Source organism: Delphinus delphis, chromosome 1 (genome assembly GCF_949987515.2).
Source record: "Delphinus delphis chromosome 1, mDelDel1.2, whole genome shotgun sequence".
In the NCBI taxonomy this organism is placed as follows: domain Eukaryota; kingdom Metazoa; phylum Chordata; class Mammalia; order Artiodactyla; family Delphinidae; genus Delphinus; species Delphinus delphis.
Genome location: NC_082683.1, coordinates 182,943,466 through 182,963,844, shown reverse-complemented (window position 1 = coordinate 182,963,844; position 20,379 = coordinate 182,943,466). Strand labels below are relative to the sequence as shown.

At 58.8% G+C, this 20,379-nt stretch overlaps 1 protein-coding gene across 1 annotated transcript in view; it reads right to left on the bottom strand.

Moving 5' to 3' along the window:
* Positions 1–18,501, bottom strand: part of NAV1 (neuron navigator 1) — a 208,674-nt gene extending 190,173 nt beyond the window's left edge. The window contains exon 1 of the mRNA XM_059998871.1: positions 18,284–18,501. The gene's annotated coding sequence lies outside the window, so the exon portion shown is untranslated. The remainder of the gene's footprint in view (positions 1–18,283) is intronic.
* Between the last annotated feature and the right edge of the window lie 1,878 nt (positions 18,502–20,379).

The following is a 20,379-nucleotide window of genomic DNA, read 5'->3' as shown; positions in this document are numbered from 1 at the left end:
GAGAGTGGGGCGCTGGGGAGTGCGGTGGGCTTCCTGGAGGCGCGGGCCTCCGACTGAACTGGGGTGAGGATGGAGCTGCCGGGTGTTCGGTGGGGGGGGGCGGTGAGAGGTGGGGAGAGGTCCGGATGTGATGGGAGGGCACAGGGCATCTGAGAGAAGGACCAGACAGGAGGCGGCGGCATTTCAAGTTGGTCTTTTAGAGAAAAGCCGGAGAGGGGCCGCGGGGCGTGTGGGCGTTGATTTGGGGTTCGGTTCAGTGAACGGGGGGGTGTTGGGGGAAACGTCTGGCTGGTCGAAGCCTCTCCGTCGTGTGGCCGGGGGTCTGGCCTCTGCTCATGGGGGCCTCAGTGTTCCCCGGAGAGGCGGGGGTGGGTGACAGCCCCCCACTGTCCTCGGATCCCTGGGGCTCCGCTAATAAAAATGATTGTAAAACGCTTTGCAAACAGCAAGGCTGCTCACAACGGAAGGTTTCTTCCCCACAGAGGGGCTTCAGTTCCCTCGGGGGTCCGCCTGGAGCCTTGCTGGCCTCTGAAGAAGGGGCCCTTCTGTTCCCCCGCGATCTGGGTGGATGCCGCATCCTCAGGAGAGCCTGGGCCGGGCCCCGTGCCCGCTGCTGGCAGCCGCCCTCGGGCAGCACAAGGGGACTTTGTGTGTCTCCTCGGCCTGGAGCTGGAGCTGCCCAGACCCTCTGATGGTGAGGACACGGGGGCACAGGGAGAGTGACACTGGAGCTGCAGCTTCTCCCTCAGGACAGCAGCTGAGAAGTAGCGGTGACGCTGAGACCACAGCCAGACACTCACTGAGCCCTTCTCCGGGGCGGCCAGTTGACTCGTGTTAACTCCTCTCAACAACCCTCTCTGTGATAGGGACGCCCTCCCCGCCACGGTCCGGGACTGCAGAGACGCCCTGATGCTCAGAACCTGCGAACATGTTCAAAAGGGTCTTTGCAGACGTGGTCAGGGGTAAGGGCCGGTGATGAGAAGATTACCCTGGCTGAGCCGGGTGGGCCTGATCTAATCACACGGACCCTTCAGAGCGGAGCTGCCTTCCCGCCCCGCTGCAGAGACAGAGAGAGGGCGGCACGCGGAGGGCCTCGCTGACGCTCCTTAGAGATGGAGGCAGGGCCTCCAGCCGGAGGGAGAGCAGTCTCTAGAAGCCGCTAAGCGAGGCCACAGGCTCTCCGGGAGCCCCCACGGGAACACAGCCCGGCCACGCCGCATCTTAGCCTGGCGGTTCCCTGTCGGACCTTTGACCTACAGAGCCCTGGGGTCACAGGTATGCGCTGGGCAAAGCCACCACGTTGGTGCAAATCTGTTACAGCCGCAGTGGGAGCACACAGCTCCGCCCTGCAGGTGAGGGACTGCAAGTGAAGGGTGAAGCACTGCTGGCACCAGCGGAGGACTAGCTCCGGCCACTGGTCCTTCCCCCGAGGGGAGCTGCCCCCTCCCCGACGTGCCAGACCCCGTGCGAGGCCAGCGAGAACTGGGGCCCCGCCAGGCGGGTTGGCCGGCAAAGCCCCGCTTGTCGGCTCCACGACTCTTCCCCGGCTCCTCGTTTTAGCCTCACAACACCTGTTCCAACAGGAGTCAGTGCCCTTACGTTGCAGATGAGACACGGAGGCTCAGAGAAGTGGAACGGGCGGGCGGGCGGGGGGGGGGGGGGGCGTGTCAGTCCAGAGTCAAGTGGCCCCGTCGGGCCTGGAGCACACACTCCGGGCGTCCGATTCTGCCTGGACTCAGGGTTAGGGCGCTCTGGGGTTCACCCCGCTATGTCCCTGCACCTACAGCAGGGAGCTGGGTCCTACCGCCCCCAGGCAGCATCCTGGGGCCAGCGCTCTCGTGCGCTCACCCCTGGCCCAGGCCCGCCCACTCCTCCCAGCCTGGGCTGCCCCAGAGTGATTTCCTGGGGCAGTGACCCCCAGTGTGGGCCCCTGTGTCCGGAGAGGCTCCTCCCAGGACACATGTCTCCTGCTCCCGCAGACGCTGAGGAGTGAGCCCAGGGCAGCACCCCCCTACTGTCTGCTGAGCACGTCTGCACCCTCTGCCTATCCTGTCACCTCTTAATGGGTCTGTCACCTCCTCACACATACGCCCCCCACCCCCAGGGCTTCCCCACAGGACAGGGCAGCCGAGTCGGGGGCCCAGGCCAGCCCTCCCGGCAACAACTGCTCATGAAGCCCTGTGTTACCTCATCGACTGCCCACCACCTGGGCTGCTTTCACCCCCACTTTCTGGAGATGCTCAGACAGATCCCATGACGTGTCCCCGATCGTCCAGGCACAAAGGGCCCGGCATCCGGACTCAGGTGTGCGGTTTCAGAGCCCACCTTCCTTCCCGGCGACCCGCTGGTTCCCTTACAGACAAAATACCAGAGACAGGACCAGCCCGCCCTGCCCTGCCTGCACCCGCGACGGCCAGCTCACCTCCAGCCCCCCCAGCCTGGAGTCCCGCCCCTACCCCTCAGCTCAAGCAGACGAGGTCCCAGGGCCTGCTCTGCACACGCCCAGGGTGGCCTGCTTCCTATGAGGCTTTTAAGCCCCACCCGGCGGGAAGACTGGGGCTGGTAGCCAGTCCTGCCAGGATCCCTTCATCTTTTCCTGCTGAGATGCAGCTGTACCTGAGGGGAGAACACCACTGCCCTCCCCCACCCCAGGCCAGGCCCACCAACCCCGTCCCTGTGCGGCCAGCTGCGGAAGGGCTGCTGTGATGGGGGGCGGGGTGTGTGTGAGTCCCAGAGCCTGGAATCCAAAGCCTCCCAGGCCTCCATCCAGCCCGGCCAACTCCGCATATGCACCCCAGATGCCTCCACTGCAGAAACACCTTCTGCCAACAGGGACCCGACGCCGGGGTCCGGGACGGACACGGCCTTAGAAAAATGCCCTCAGAGCCCACCAAGTGCGTGGTGCTAGCTACCTGCCCCTCGACGACTGTCAGACTGACCTGCCCTTAATCCTCAGGTGCCTTTGCTCCAACCTTGAAAATCGCTCCCAGTCCGATGGCACAGGAGGAAACACAGCCCCTGCCGTCAGAGACAGCGCCCAGTCTGATGCGCAAGGCCTAGCTGCCACGTTTACAGAGGCCGAGGACGCGTGGGGAGACAGGCCTTGCCTCCAGTAAACCCCACACTGACGCCGGAGAAAGAGCCCGGCCCCAAGGGAGCCTGCAGTCTGGGGAAACAGCTTCAGTCCCTGGGACAGAACGTCTGGGGCAAAAAGACTCAGAAGGAAAACCTAGACACACAGATGATGGAAAATGAAGCTGACGTCCCTCGAGGGCCTGCCGTGTGCCAGCTACCCTGCAGGTTTAATCTTTAAGTCTCATAATTTACAGCCTAGGACACTGAAGCACCGTAGTCAGCTACCCAGCCAGGAAGTAGCGGAACCAGGATTGAAACCCAGGCCTGTGCCTGCCCATGTCCGCGTTAGTACAGAGCACGCGCGCAGGGCAGGGTGAGTCCCCTCATTCCCCACGACGCCATCCTTCAGGCTGGGAGCTCTTTCCCATCCACAGATCACCGCTCTCACGTGATTAAAAAATCACGACGTTTCGGACAATCCATTGACTGTCAACATCCCACTGTCCCAGCAGTAAGGGGACTGCCGACACTCTCCCTTTAAAGCAAAGAGGAGGACTCGGGGCAGGACAGGACCTCCCGAGGCTCCCGGGGTCAAGGACTCTGGGGTCTCAGCAAGAGAGGGTTCAGAGCGCCAAGTCCCCACCCCAGCTCCACCCCAAGCCAGTCCATGGACGGACGCCCCACTCAGGACCTCTGGAGGGAACGAAGACTGGCAGCAGATGGGAAGGCCCTTGTGGGGGGTGGGAAGCAGCAGGATGCTGACCCCTCCCCAGGCCCACTGTCCGCTGCGTGCCCCCAGGGCTGGCCTGGAACCGCGGCCTGGCCTCAGGGCTCATGACACAGACCCTGGAGCTCTGCACAGCCCCCCTGTCCCAGGAAAGGGGCCCTGCAGGGAGCAGAGGCAGCAATGCAAAAGATCTGGATTGTAGAGACCCTGGTTCCCGCCATGGGACAGTGACTTGGGCCCTAAAGGACCAGGAGGAGGGTTTCAGGGAGTCCCTGTGTCTCAGGGCCTGCCATGGGGCAAGGAACCCAGGGCCCAGCGCCAATCCAGCCCCCTCTGCCCCACTCTGGGGTGTGCCGTCCCCTGGGCACCCCAAACCAGCACCGATGCAGGGTCACTGGGCTCCTGCCTGCTGACTGCTGGCCCAGGACGGCCAGAGCTGGGCCGGCATTGGGATGAGGAAGGGACAGCCCCCAAGGTGCAGAGCTGCCCGCTGCTGCCCGCTGCCCGCTGCTGCCCGCTGCCCACTGCCCACACAGGAGAGGGCGTGGGGACTGGGCTTCTGCTGGGCAACTGCGCCCTCTGGTGGCAGAGGTGGGAAGATGCAGGACCTGCAGACAAAGGGCGAACCCCATCCCTTCTCCAGCTCCCAGAATCCTCTGCACTGCCCTCACTTACTGGAGGGTGGCACTGGGCCCTTCCCGGGGCGGGGGGGGCGGGGAGGAGAGTGGGCAGGCACCACCCTGTTCCCGAGGGCTCCCAAACGGACTTCCCCAGGAGGGAGGTGACCTTCCACAGCTCCAGGCGATCGGGTTCCCCTCCCTCACACTCCAGCCCCAGCAAACTTGCCCCCTCTGCCCATCGCTGACCCCAAAGCCCTGCTCCCAGCTCCTCGACCGAGAAGCCAGTTCTGCTCCAGAGCCTTGGCCTCCCCACCCAACACAGGGGTCCAGGCAGTACCCCCACCCCCCACTCCCCGTGTCGGACCCTCCGAGGGCACGGGGCCAGTCCCTCCAGCTGGACCGGAGGTGGTGGGTCAGGGGCGAAGTTGACCAGAACAGGTTCACACCAGCAACTTATCCTCCCAGCTCGCGGAAGCCTCCCACGGGCCTGAGCGGGGAGGCCCCAGAGCAACCCAGTTATGGAGGGAACTCCCCTCCACAGGCCAGGCCTGACGGAGAGCTGCCCTTCCCCAGGCCAGACGCCGTGCCTTATGTGGGTGATGTCATCCCACCCTCGACCAGTCCAACGAGCTGGGTTAAGGTGGTCCCCACTGTGCAGGTGAAGGCGTTTTGCGGACACATCCCCGGCACAGACAACTGGAAAGTGGCGGAAGGGTAGGAGCCCTGCTGCCCCACCGCCTTCTTACCCTCAGCCCCCTCCCCGGCCCCCCAGGAGCCCTTTCATCCTCTTCCTGGTGCAGACACAGCCACCCTGTGCCCCTTCATCCCTCCTACCGGAACAGACCACGTCTGACAGTTCTCAGCGTGACTACGGTGAAGGTCCTGCCGTCTACTCCTGGGCCTTACTCATTTTTTCCAGTCTAAGTGGCATGGGCCAGGTGGTCCTCACTTTACCCACCTGAGAAGTGGGAAGATCAAGAGGTATCTCTAACATTTGACCCCAGCAGAGGAGGCTACGGGTGAGATCCTGACCTGGTTCTCCCTCCGGCTGACCCCGGGGACCCCTGGGGAAGGTGCGGCTTGGCAGGTGACTGCCCCAAGGAGAGTTAATGTCCGGATCGAGGCCTGACGGGGCCCCGAGGCTGTAGCGGACTGGGCTGAGGGACTCAGGCAAGCATGCAGCCCAGCCTTGGGTCTCTTCCCAAACCACCGAGCACTGCCTCGCAGGAAGGGGGCCGCGGAGGCTGAGCTTTGCCCAGCCAGATTCCTCCGTAGGCGCGGACCACCAGCCACCCTGGCTGAATGACCACAGCTGGCACGTGGCATTTCAACAGCACTGCTGGTGGCCTGGGGACGCAAAGGTGTCTCAGCCTGACACTCCCCGAGCTTCTGAACAGAAATGACAGCCTACAGTCCCCTCCCTCAATTAAGGGGGCCGGTGCTCGGGCAGGGCCAGGAGTCAGGGCTCCCGGGCTCGGGCTGACTTGCGATCGTCCCCTGCCCCAGGGATGAGCCAGTGTCCGCGCTTTGGCCGGTGACGTTCGCCACCGCAGAGACCTCAGCAGAGTCAAGCCTCTGTTTTTCCAAGGGGGAGTGATGACTTTGTAAGGCTCTTTAAGGACGCGGCAGTGGAGACCCTCACATGTCTTCAGCACAGGACACGGGAGACGGTGCTCTCAGCCGTCCAGCTGCGGGGCGATGCTCCGCAAGGGCCCAGAGTCTCTGTGGAGGCGACAAGGGCTGCTCTGAGACCACCAGCACCCCGGAGGCCCTTCCTGGACAAGTTCTGGGCCAGAAGAACAGAGGTGAAGAGTCTGCCTGGAACGCCCCCCACCCCCTTCACAACCACTCTCTGCCTGACTCGGTCCTGGGAGCCAACAGCACTCACTGCCCAGGAGGTCCCCACCCCCGCCAGCGCCTACGATTCCTGCCTCTGTCTCGCCGCCGCCCCCCCGCCAGCCCTGAGCTGCCTCTGGGGCGCTTGTGATAACCAGGCTGTATCGCTGGCTTGCTTTCTGGACGTCTTTTGTAACTGAGCCTAGACCACCCGTCCCGGCGCCCAGCACAGTCCCGGCACGTGTTCGGTGGATGAATGAGAGATGCCGGGTCAGTGAACGTGGCACCTTCAATCCTCGCTCCACCTGAAATCCCGCCTCCCAGCCCAAACCCCTCCTAGTCCTTTTCCACGGGCTGTTCTCGTGAACACAGACCCCAGGCAGAGCCAGAAGCCAGTCCCCCGAGCAGCCCTAAGCCACCCACTGACCCATCGCCCAGCTGCCTCCGCAGAGCCTTTCCTCCCCTGAACCCCCTCTAGCCTCTCCCTTTTCTGGCCTCTCCTTCGGAAACACCTTTTTCCTGCCCTCAGGCTGCTGTGTTTCCTGCCCAGGAAGAGGGCCTCTGGATCGGAGAGCGCTATTAATAGCAGGCCTCCCTCCTTCCAGGCCTCGCTAGGTGAGGGTCAATGGCCCAGGGCTACGCACAGAAGATGCCCAGGGCTTGCCAGGGTCCAACCACCATAGGAAGGAAGGGGCAGGTCCAAGAGGGAGCCTCCTCTGATGTTCAGACCGGCCCCCTGCCCAACCTCCCCGTACCTGCCAGGGACCCCACTGCTCTCCCAGGTTCCCAGACTTGAAAACTCAGAACCGCAGAGGCAAAGACTTACAGGATTTAGATCTGGAGAAGAAGCTAGAGACTAAACTTGATGAGGAAATGGAGACTCAGAGAGGGGAGGGAATTTGAACAAGGGCCCAGGACGTTAAAGCAGGTCCTCCAGCCCAAATCACCCCTGGCACTGGCCGTACACGACACAGCTACAAAGGCACTGGTACACATCGCCTCATTCCACGTCAGGAGGCAGGTGGTATGTGAGGGGCTGGACTGCGTCATCAGGAGAAGATCGTTGAAGGGGGGTGGTGGTGGGATGAACCGGGAGGCTGGGATTGACATGGACACACTAATATGTATAAAACAGATAACGAATAAGGACCTGCTGTATAAAAAAATAAATTAAATAAAATTCAAAAAAAAAAAAAGAAAAGATTGTTGAAATACTAACCCGCAGTGTCTCAGAACGTGCCCTTATTTGGAAATAGGGTCTCTGCAGATGTAATTCATTAAGACGAGGTCACACTCCAGTAGAGTTGCCCTTATAAGCAGGGCGCCCTCGTACGTAAGTAGAGGGAAATCTGGACACAGATGCACGTGAGGACCCCACAGGGAGGAGGGGGCCACGTGGTGGCAGAGGCAAAGGCCGACGTGATGCGTCGACCAGCTGAGGGACACCAAGGACGGCTGGCAACTCGGGAGGCCAGGAGAAGCAAGGAAGGACCCCCCAGCACAGGTCTGCGGGGAGCACAGCCCTGCCGACACCTGGAGTCCAGACTCGCAGCTCCAGGAACCGAGACGATAAACTTCCATAGTTTTAGGCCACCCCGTTAGTGGCACTTTGAGATGACAGGTCCAGCAAGCTGACACAAGGGGCTGGTCCTCTGTGGCAGACGAGGACTCTGAGGCTGGGGCAAGTCAAGTGCATGCCCCAGGTCCAGGCTCAGGGCAGCAGGCTCGCTGCCTCTGCATCCTGGTCCTTCCCGTGTGCAACTCACTGCGGCCTGCTGCTTCCCACCAGCTCTCGCCGCCTTCCTGCAGGGCTGCCCTCGCCGACTGTGACAGCAGATCTGCCGGCTGGCTCTCCCTCCCTACCCATCCGTCCACTCAGAACCTCTCCTGGGAGCCCACCGTGCGCCAGGCTCGGAGCACGTGCTGGGGTCCCTCCAGAGACCAGAGCCGAGCTGGAGCTCCGGACACCGGGTCAGACGCCCTCTCGGACCTCGGGTGTCTCCCCGTCGGCTTGGTGCCACCAGTGGGGCCGGATGTCCCAGCTGGTCCATGATCTGAACCTTCCAGGAGGGAAGGTGGCTCCCAGCCCACGAAGGAAAGAAGCGGCACCAGGGCTACGCACAGGGAGGCACGAAACGGGATGTGGTCTCGGCACAAGGAAGACGACACCGCCAACCTCAAAGGCCTCCAGCACATCTTCACTCTCAAAACCCCAGCAGAGATCCTGGTGATGCGGGAAGATGTGGCTCCTGGAACGGGAAAAGCGTTGGAAGCTTCCGCCAGAAACAAACTGGTTCGTCGCCACGGCAGGAATTAAAAGGAACAAAGTGGAAGCTTCCCCGTAGTATGTTGAGCGAAGGGAGTCAGACACACAACAGAACCCACTACGTGACCCACGTACGTGAAGTTCAAGAACGGGCACCACGAATCTGTGGCGATAAAAATCTGAACAGTGAAACAATGGTGGGAGAGGTGTCCTGACCAGGAGGGACAGGAGGAAACTGGGCTGATGGAAATGTTCTATATCTGGACTGGGGTGTGGTTACCAAGGTACGTTCATTTGTTAAAAACACATGAGACGGGACGCTTACAGTTTGTGTTATTTCACTGTTTGTAAATCATACCCCAATTAAAATACAACAGAATAGGGGGAAAAGAAGGAGAAAAGGGTTCCTTCCCTCTGGGTTGGAGGGAAAGGCCAGCCCAGGGCCCAGAGCATGGGGGGCGCCGTGGACGGTGAGGGGAAGAGTTTTCTTCGACTGCTTTCCAGGCTGGAGTCTCGCTCGGGCTCTGCTCAGCCCGCGGCCAGCCTGAGGCGCCAGCCACCTTCACTACACAGAGGGGGGTGGACGCGGACAGAGTAGAAGGCCCCCCCGTCCACGGGCTGCTGAGCACGGCTCTCCCCCTCATAAATCAGGCCCTCCTTCCGCCTGAGGCATCCAGGCTGAGCCCTCCCTGGTGTCCTGCTGCCATGGCGACCGCCCCAGCCTGGATCTGGGCTCCGGGGGCTCGAGCTCACCCTTTCAAATCTCCCACCTTCCCATATACTCTGCCTCGTCCACACCTGCGACCTCTCCTCCCGACGCCGCGGCTGTGTGCGATGCCCTGGAAACACAGCCTGGGCCAGCGATGGGCAGGCTCTGCTGAAAGAGCCCCAGGTCCCTCCACACCCCCTGCCCCCCCCAGAGGCCTGCAGCCTGGAGCCCACCGGGGCCCAGAGAGATCACACATCTTAGAGCCGCACGTCTCCCCCCTCCCCGTCTGGCCCTGGCAGGGAAGCTTCTCCCCGTCTGGCATACAAACACCCCTTTGGGGATCAATCCACCCAGAAGTGCGGTCTGCGGGACTGGGGCACTGAGTGCTTGCGGCCTCCTCGCTTTGTCCTGTCACTGGCCCAGCCAGCGTTCACCCTCCGAGGCCCACATGCAGCGGCCACAGGGGCAGCGTGGGACGTCGGACAACAGTGACCAGTGCCCGCTCCAGCCAGGCAGCTCCTGACACACTAACCCTAGGACGACTCTCGCCATTCCGTGCGGTAGCAGTGACGGTCCCCATCTTACAGTCGCCGGAGCCCGGCTCAGACGGACCCCCATCTCCCACCGCAGAGGCCCCAGGAGCAGCTGAGGACCCAGGAGGTGGCCTCTCACCCGCCAGGGAGAGTCAGGACCGGGGCTCCCCTTGGCAGGAGAGAGGGACGGACACCCACGGCCACCTGGCCCTCAGCTACGAACAACCCACCCCCTCCCCTCGAGGCATCAGTGAGCAAGGATTTCCTGAGCCTGACTCCCCGCCGGGACCCAGCCAGGCCACCTCCAGCTCGAAGGCCAGCCTAGCGTGGCCCAGCGGGCTTTCCCCTGCCCTGGGCAGCCTCTCGCAGACACATCGGCCCGCCAGCCCCCGCCCGGATCCCAGACACAGGGCTTTGTCTGCGCTGGACATGGTGCCAGAGTGTCCCGGGCCCTCTGGCCAGCTCAGCAGGGCCTTCCCGCCCTCTTCCCACAACTACTCCAACCCTGCGGCCACGTTCTGGGCTCCCCTAGTGGCCAAGGCCAGCAAGAGGAAGCGGTGGGATGACTCAGGGGTGACGTGGCCTCCAGAGACGTGCCCCTGTGATGACATCTGGTAGGGAGATGGGTAACGGCGGGGAGGTCTGGATTCACGGGAGATGCGGACCTCGGGAGGGGCCGGTGTGTCAGCTCCAGACCAGCTAACAAGCCAAAGAGTCTCAGTGTATTGCCAGAAGAACACAGGCTAAATTCGTGCAAAAGGGTTATTTTCAACTCTGAGGAGAAAATGAGAAACAGAACTGAAAATATAACACTTTGACAGTGTTCCTTGGACTAACTGGGTAGAATTTGTAGGAGTGATGAAATCGGCACCCCGGGAGCCTCTGCTACTAGTGCTTTGGGGGGTTACCCACACAGCCGGGGATGATACACTGATAACTCGACTCCCTGCTTTGCCACCTTTAGACAATATCTACCGTTACCCGACAAAATAGTAGAAAATAAGAATCTTTCTCTTTCTCCTTCTCTTCCTCCCAATATTTTATTTTCGTTCCTTTTATCGGTTATTTCCCACCTATAACCTTGAGTTTTGTTTTCTTGTTTTAGGACGCTTGGACGACTCTCTTGAACCCCCAGCCGGATAAGACGAGAGCACTGGAGAACCTCCTGGCCGCTCCCCTTCTCCTGCCCCTTGGTCACATCCGCTTGATTCCCCTTTGCCCAGCGACCAGCAGTCACACTGAACTTGCTTCAAAAGGAACGCAGGTCACTTATGGTGTTTGGACTGCTGGAGTGTGGTTTATACCAGGCTTGGAGGCTCCCAATCTCACTTTCCTCGTCTGTAAAATGGGGACAGCATAGCAGGTCCTAAGGCCTCACAAGACAAGATGGCTTTCTGTAAGTAAGATCACACGACATGCAGCCTGGGATGGTCATGACGGCTCACGTTGCTGGGGCCGCTGGGATAACTCTCTGAACCTCAGTTTCTTCACCAGTGAAATGGGGAGAAGATGAGTGCCCGTCTCGCTAAGAGGTTGTAAAGACCAAATGAAATCATAAGAATCAAAGTGCTTTGCAAAACTCAGGGCATCCCCGTCCCAATTGAACGGGTCATGACACCAGTTCCCTCTTTTGGGAGATAAAACTGCAGCTCAGGCCCCAGCACATCAGGAGGGGAAATGCACAGCTCCCTAGAGGGCATCTGGGGAACAACTGGGAAATCTGAATGTGGCCCATTTGTTACATATAATAACGCTATTAAATTCACTATCATCGGGTGTGATTGTGGGGCTAGAAGTCCTCGGTCTCAGGAAATGCACGGGCAATCGTTAAGGGTTAAATACCACCATCTCAGCAAGTTATTTTCAAACGGCTCGGGAAAGTGTTATTATATATACACTGATGCGGATAAATGGGGAGAGAGAGACACAGCATCGGAGCAAAACGTTACCAATCAGAGAACCCAGTCACTGTCCTATCACTCGCCTTCTCTACTGATATGACATTTTTTCAAAATAAAACATCACAGGGAAAAAACTTTCCACGTCGGAAGCACCTAACTGTCGTGGCGCCTTTCCTGTCCCTAGGGAAGCAGGGGCGGGCCCTGACCCCACAGCTGCCACCACCACCCCCCCCCCCGAGTGCGTGCGTGGCACGGGGGTGCTGGGGAGGGCCCAGGGACTCGCAGAACCACCCCAGACGAGGGCCGGGCGGGCAGCTGCTGGTCCCGGCCCGGGGCGTCAGCTGTCTCCTTTGTTAAAGGAGAGCAGACAGACAGTTGGCATCTTAGCAGTACCTGGAGCCCAGCCTCCTGCCCGGTCAACTCAACCATCTGCACCAATGAGCTTGGCAAATTCTACACGCTGCTCCAAGTCTGCAGAAAGCTAGGGAACACCAAAAGAACACGAGGCAACACAGACAGCAAAGGGCAAAAGACGCCACCAGACTCTCCCTGCTTTACGCCTTATCCCGTGTCCCCAGCTGGACAGCCAGCTCGCAGGCTCTGGGGGGCGATCCACACGTCAGAAAGAGAGCTGCCTTCCCAGCTGATGGCAGGCATCTGCCGACGTGCAGGGAGCTCGGGACTGGAGAGCCGTCCTCTGTTCGGATGGAGATGGACCCCGGCTTGTCCTAAGGGTGATTAGTGCAACGAGGAGGGTGAGGGGAATCTCACCCTGACCGTCCCTGGACCAGGGCAGGCTCCATGGGCTCACGTGACCCAATCGCTCTCCGAGTGGATTTCCCAACCTGGCCGGATCACGGGAATCGCTGTGATGGGAGGGGGAGTGGTGGAAGGGTGGAGATCAGGCGGCTGGGGAACAGTGTCTTAGGAGTGAGGCATTTTCATTCAGCTCTCCCTGGGGAAGAAGTGGCGTCTCCACCAGGTACTCTAGCGGCCCAGGTCCCACAGACAGCACGGAGGCCAGTGGGGAGAATACGATTCCAATCGCTAATATGTGTGGAATATTCGTCACGGGCTGAGGACTTTGCATGCAAAGTCAAGACCTGAACCTTGACTCCCAGTCCACCTCGATTCATGGTCCAGATTCTTACTATGACAGCATCCGTCTTCCCAGAAGACACTTGAGACCATACCCAGTGAGGACGATCTGAAGGAAACAGGGCAGAGGAGGAGCCCGGGCAGCGCGTGGCACCTGCTTCCAGACCCTGAAAGGCTGTCACCATGTGGAGCAATAGCACTTGCTCTGCGTGGGTTATTGCTAGCCCCCCACTTTATTTGGGGGTGCATTTGGTGAAGCCCATTCACCTTTGGTATCTTCACCAGAGGCAATCACACCCACGAAAGATAAACCCAGGAGGAACCCTGAAGGACAGAGCATTCACATACAGAACCGGATGGTTTCAGCACACAGCCGTGGGGGGTCCCCAGCCAGAGGACCCTGGAGGGGACGGTTTAGAGGCGCCTGTGGTACCTGGAAAGCAAACATGGGGCTTCGTGGCATGGTTCTTTCCAACTTTGAAAGTTCAGTTCTACAGAAGTTGGCATGTATTCTATTTACAAATGGATTTTAAAGTCGGGGAGGGATGTAAGGTGGGTCAGTTTTACTGTCCAGATGGGGAGGGAGTTGCGTCACGGAACGCGGTGACCAGCCAAGGGTTCCAGGGAGGAAATCAGCTCAGCCACCGAGCGGCCGTAACCCTCACCGTGCCTCAGAGTCACGGAGGCAGCTGTGTCCAACCAAGGGAAGCCGACACTCTGGGGCTGGGCCCAGGGACCCGTCCGTCCCGGTCAAAGCTCCCCAGTGAGGCCAACGGGCCGTCAAGATGGAACCACTGAGCTGGAAAAGGCAGCTCACGCTGGGGTGGCCTTGGTGCCCTCCGACCCCATGAAGACCCGGAGTCAGTTCACGTCTGCACCTGGGTCAGCTCACGTCTACACCTGGGTCAGTTCATGACTACACCTGGGTCACTTCATGTCTATATCTGGGTCAGCTCACGTCAACACCTGGGTAAGCCCATGTCTACACCTAGTGAGCTCATGTCTACACCTAGTGAGCTCACGTCTACACCTGGGTCACTTCATGTCTATATCTGGGTCAGCTCACGTCCACACCTGGGTAAGCCCATGTCTACACCTAGTGAGCTCATGTCTACACCCGGGTCACTTCACGTCTATATCTGGGTCAGCTCATGTCCACACCTGGGTCAGTTCATGACTACACCTGGATCAGCTCACGTCTACACCTGGGTCAGTTCATGACTACACCTGGATCAGTTCACGTCTACACTTGGGTCAGCTCATGTCTACACCTGGGCTTGTCAAATGTCTCTGACACAGGGGCAGTGGTTGAGCGAGTGTTTAAGTCAAAAAGATCTGAATCAAAATCCCTCTAAGATGTTCCCTTTGGACATGGGGTGAGGTCCTTTAATCCTTCAATGCCTCAAAGTCCTGACTTTTCTAGTTATTACAAAGTTTTCACAAATTCATGGACATAGAAAGCAGGATGGTGGTTGCCAGGGGTTGGGGAGTGGGCAGAAGACGAAGAGTTACTGCCTACTGGGGACAGAGTTCTAGTCTGGAAAGTTGAAAAAGTTCTAGAGACGGATGGTGACAACAGTTAACAACAATGTACTTAATGCCACTGAACCGTACACTTAAAAGTGATTAAAATGGTCAATTTTATGTATTTAACCACAATAAAAATTTTTAAATGTTTAAAGTAGAATAACTATAGAGAAAACTATAATAAACATGTACCCACCCACCCAACTACAGAATGTTAGCACTTTGTCAAATTTTCTTCAGTTTTTAAATAAAAAAATGAAATTTTGCATATTTTTTTAAAAAAAAGCTTTCAGAGGGATTTTTCTCAGGAATTCAAGGGTACTTCGACATAAGAAAATCCATGTAATTATCAAAACACATGATGAACTCAACTGACACAGAAAAAAAGCATTTGACAAAATCCAACACACTTGCATGATACAATACACTTAGAAAAGTTGGATTAGAAGGGATTTCTTCAACATGATGAAGAGCATTTATGAAAAACCCACAGCAGACATTCTACTCAGCGCTGAAGACTGAAAGCTTTCCCTCTAAGATCAGGGGCCAGACAGGGCTGCCTGCTCTCACCAGCCGCTCAATGCTGGATGGGAGGTTCCAGCCAGAGCAGTTAGGGAAGAAAGAGCAGTTAAAAGCCATCTGCACTGGAAAAGAAGGAGTAAAATTATCTCTGTTCACAGTTGACATGACCCTGCATATGGAAAATCCCGAAGAATCCACCCATACAAAAGCCAAAAGAGCTAATAAACAAATGTTTCAGGCGACAAGACCAGCACACAAAAATCAATTGTGTTTCTACACACCAGCAGTGGACAATCCAAAAAAGAAACGGAGAAAACGATCCCACTCAGGAAAGCTTTCAGAGCGTCGGAGGACTGGGCATCGGAAGGGTCTCAGGGCCCCTTGAAGCGGGGACATCTCGTTACTAATGGGCCTTGGTGGCGGAGCGTGCATCAGCGAGCACCTTGAGTTTTTCGTGTGTGTTAGCGCGTCTCTTACTAGAATCAAGGCGAGCAAACAGGTCTGACGGGGATGATGGTCTGTGCAAGAGAAACGGAACCACAGCCGCAAGCAGGCCAGAGTGACCTGGGGCTCAGCCTTCTTGCCTCCCTTCACATCGCAAGAGCCACAGGAAGCTGGCGAGCAAAATCCCAGGCCCCCTGGAGGAAGTCAGGCCTGAGTCAGCCTTCCCAGGAGGGGGAGGGAGCAGACGAGGCCCAGGAAACTGTTTACGTAGGGGGGGTGTTTTCCACTTGAAAAGTTGGTGGGTTTTTTTTTTTAAGTTGAAGAAGGAACTAGAAGTGGTTTTCTTTGTTTGTTTGTTTGTTTTTGAGGTATGCATGCCTCTCACCGCTGTGGCCTCTCCCACTGCGGAGCACAGGCTCCGGATGCGCAGGCTCAGCGGCCATGGCTCACGGGCGTAGCCGCTCCGCGTCATGTGGGATCTTCCCGGACCGGGGCACGAACCCGTGTCCTCTGCATGGGCAGGCGGACTCTCAACCACTGCGCCACCGGGAAGCCCCAGGAGTGTTTTTAATGATTGTTTTGTGACTCGGGGCCAGAATGATGGAGTGTTTGCCAAGGATAGACACATTTCTCAGTTCTCCGTGGTCCCTAGACTCTAAGAGCTGGTGGTTGGTTCCATGACACAGACGCTCTCCGTCCCCCTTGTTTCTGTTCCTCTCTCTTGCCAACAGCTATGGAACATCTTCTGAGATCTACGGATGGCAATACTAGGAAGAGAAACATTCTGATGCACGGAAGTGATTGGCTGAAAGGGAAGGAGCCCTAGACCGGGAGCCAGAGCCCTGCGTGCTTCTGCAGCCCCAGCTGTGCAGCTCCGAGCCCCTCCACTCCCTCCTGTAGGCCTTGATTCCCCGCTGTAAAGGGGAGGGCAGGGCAGGGGCTGGGCGAGACCTCTTTAGACTAGTGCTTCTAAAGGCCAAACCCTTTAAGAATTCAAAAGAACTTTAAAAGAAAAGGGAAGTGACATTGATGGGAAATGGAAAGATGAAAAGAGAGACAAGTTTTAAAAGATGGACAAGAGCTGTTTCTTCTCTAGGCCATTCTTTCCTACTGGGCCAAAGCTGGGCTAATACCAGAGGCTCCCAAGGACTCAGGAGGGGGCCAGGTTTGGGAAGGGAAGGAAAAACAGCATTGCTGTTCTCAGTTTGCTCAGGCCAGGACTTCCCAAGGAGATCCCAGAAAAGGCCTGCATGCTTAAAGCTTGCCCACCTGTGAACAAATCCACCTCGTTATGGACCAGGTTTGCAGGGGAAAAGCGGGGTGGGGGGATGGTGGTGGAGGCAAATCACACGACTCCCAAAGAAACACATAAATAAGAATAAATGGGCACCGGAGTTGGATGGGAGACCTCTGGGTGGGACCCAAATTTTTTTTTTCCCAATTGTATTTATTTGGCAAACATTTGAAAGATGCCTGCTGAGCACTGGGCGTGGTCAGACAGGACAGCGGGCAGGAAGGCCTTCACAGGGAGATAAAAACACAAAGCAGAATGGAAACCTGCCCCGGGGGAGCTCAGAGTAGGGGCTCTTCCCTCTAAACCTGGGGAGCTCGGGGAAACAGACCCTAGAGGCTGCAGCACAGATCAGAAAAGCCTTGGTCATCCTCTCCTGCTCCATGGTACACAAGTAAGGAACGACCTGCTCTCGGGTCATCCAGGAAGTGAGCAACACAGGCTGATACGGAGCTACAAACTGATCAGCAACTTTCCCCTAGAAACCACTGGTAAAAGCACGGACCGCTGTAAAGCTCATCTCGGGCGAGGAAACGCACAATCACTGCGATTCCCTGTCTCATTTTCCCAGTTTAATCCCAAAGACACACAAACCCAAATTCAAAGCAGGATACAAAAAATTCATAAGCAGGCTGGAGTCCTCTGTGTCTTTGGCCTGAAGGGAGCCCAGGTCTACCTAGTGGCAGCTCCGCCTACTAGGGGGAGGGTTCTTTGTGTGAAGTCCTGCAGCCCCGTTATAAGAGTCGCAGGGGACGCCGCGTAGGGGAACAAAACGCAGGCAGGATGCAAACCCAGGCAGACCCTCTACTTCTGCAGCGCGAACAAGGCCGCAGGCTTCTCAGCTTGAATTTGAACGAGCCAATGGTGTGCCAACCACTGAAACGGGAAGCCAGATAAACAGCACATTATCGAGGGGGATCCGGCGCGTCCCAGAAGCCGGCGCCAGCTGCGCCCTGGGCTGTCTTAACAAAGTCCCATTGACTCACCAGCTGATGTTCCCATGTTGGGCTCGGGGACAAGGAACCCTCTCTGCAACGTGGACGTCAGAGCTGCACACCATCCCCACCGCCCCCACTCACGCCTCCCCGATCCCGCCTCCCCTCTCTGCCCCCTGCAGACCTGGCCAGTTCTTTATCTTCCGACCAGTTTCTGTCGGCTGTGAGAATAGAAGGGACCCCAGGGCCCAAGCACCGGGGACTCTTAGGTGAGCTCCCAGAGCGGCCACCCTCTCTTTTTCCCTCCCTCCCCGCTGCTCCGGGAAGCTTTCTCAGGCGTGCCAGGAGGACAGCCTCCGGGCCCGTGCGATGCTTCTCGGTGCATCCGGGGGCCAGAGAACGTTTTCTGGAACAGTGCGCCAAGGTCACCTGCCCAGCTGTTCAGCTCGCTCCGCTGGGGTGGGAGGAGAAGAGGTGGGCAGGGTGTGTGTGTGTGTGTGTGTGTGTGTGTGTAATGTAGCCCTCGGTGTCTCTAATCAGAGGATCTCAACACACTTTCAACAGCAAGGCAAGGGAAACCGAGGCTCCGAAAGGTTGAACTTGGGTGGCCCATGGTGAGTCAACTCCTGGACCAGACGCGCAGCCCCGCGTGGACGCTCGACCTCCCGCGGGCGCAAGCTCACCCCCCGGCGCTCGGGCCCTCCTGCCCTGCAGAACCCGCCAGCCCCGTCCCTCAAAGCGGGGAGCATCAGACTCGAACCCACCCCGCGACCGCCAGGTCCCTGAGCGGGCTACTTACCCGCGCGCCTGCGCCCCGGGGCCCCGGGTCCACGCATCCCGACGGAGCCGGCCAGGCCCACGGTGCGAGGAGAAAGTTCTCTGGCTCCCGCTCTGGTCGGCTTCCCCCGGAGTCTCGGCGTCCGCGCTCCGGTCGCGGGTGGCACTAGGGCCGCCGCCGGCCCGGGCCCCACGACGCGGAGTGAGGCGGCATCCCGAACAAAGTGCGTCCCCTGCCGGGCGCGGGGCGGAGCCTGGTGACCCGCTGCCCCGGGCACACGCCGGCCGCCTCCCCGGGCCGGGGGCGGAGGCTGCGCCGCCGAGCGCCCCGCTCCCCCCGCGCTGTGCCAGTTGAACCCGCAGAGGGGCGGAGGCGCCGGGCCCTTCCAGACTTTGTCATTGGAAAGCTATTCCCGTAACCCTTTCCTGCCTTCGCCTTCCGTCCCGCCTCCGCGGCCGCAGAAAGGCGGAGCTGGGTGGCGGGGCAGGAAGCCTCCGCACAATCAAGCCTTTCCTCGGCCGGGACCCGCCGCTTCCAGGCCCGGCCCCACCCCCACGCGCCCTCGGGCTGCCGCCGGCCGGCACTTCGTAGCAGCGCGGACAGAGGGGTCGGCCGGGCCTTCCCACCCGCTTCCGCCCGCGCCCCCTTCCTTCCTCTCTGTTCTGTTCCGCTTTCTGGGCTGGGACGCGGATGCAGAGGGGAGGGGAGACCCCAGAAGGGCCGGGCATATAGTAGGTGCTCAGTAAAATGCGTGGGGCTTTGCCCGACCTCGCGACCCTGCCACGGGCCCTTTCTCCTTCTACGGCCTGGGAGGGGGAGGAGGGAGGGGGAGAAGAAACGACCAGACCCAGAGAGAGGGGCTGGAAGTGGGGCCTCGGCCAGAACCTAGTGCAGCCTAGGCAGTGCGGCCTCCACTGACCCTGCCTCCCGGGACAGGGCAGAGGAGGTCAGGTGCCTGGGCTTCTGGAGCAGGCTTCGAGCTCCGGGAGAAAGGCGGCAGTGCGACCAAGGACCCACCAGATTGGGACCAGAGGCGTCGCCAGCTCCAGTCAGCAAACATGATTGATTATTTCCGGGGCCAACTCCCTGGGAGGTTTCCCAAAGTTTCACCAGCAACGGGTCAACCAGAGGGAAGCAGGGTCAGCAGAGTCCTGCCCACCCCCGTCCAGTCAGTCAGTCGGGTCACAGTGGCTGGGGACCTAAGGGAGTGATAAAGGGACACTAGACAGTGGACAAGCAGTGGCGTTGAGGAAGTTCCCAACTAACCAGGGAGAAGGGTTTCTATATGGGAATAACCTGCCTTTTCTTTGCGGGGGAGGGGCTGTCTCAGAGGGACACAGGGGGCGAGTCCTTGCCCTGTGGGTACAGTGGCTGGAAGTGTGGGCTCGAAGGCAGATTGCCTGGGTTCATATCCTGGATCTGCTTCTCATCAGCCATGGGAACCAGCACGGATTCTTTAACCTCTGACCATTTCGGTTTCTTCATCTGTAAACTGGGGTGATGACAGTTGCCATCTCCCACGATTGTTGGTGAGAGTACGTGTGCTAATCTAGGCGGCACACTCAGAATAGTGCCTGCGCTACTCAGTAAACATCAATTATTATTGTGATCCCTGAGTCCTGCAACCCTGCATCCAGTGTGTCATTCACCCATGTGCTAACTGGAACCTCTCTCGCTCTTCACAGGCTCCTCGGCCGGCTAAGGGGAGCCTGGTCCTCTCGGAAGAAGCACTGTCCTTTCTCGAGGGCCCATAGGGTGGGCCGGCTGAGTTCCTCACCTCCTCGGTCTAGGGACCAAGGATTACACAGCAGGCTTGCAAAGCAGTTTCAGAGCCTGAACTGCCCTCTGGGCCACGGTGAGGCTGCACACGGGGCCCCACCCATACTGGTAATGGCAGGAAGGTGCTGTTCCTTGGGTGCTGAATGGGGAAGAAGGCTAAAGCCATGGCTTTCTTTTTCTAATTTATTTATTTATTTATTGGCTGCGTTGGGTCTTTGTTGCTGCACGAGGGCTTTCTCTAGTTGCGGCGAGCGGGGGCCACTCTTTGTTGCAGTGCATGGGCTTCTCAATGCGGTGGCTTCTCTTGTTGCGGAGCACGGGCTCTAGGCCCGTGGTCT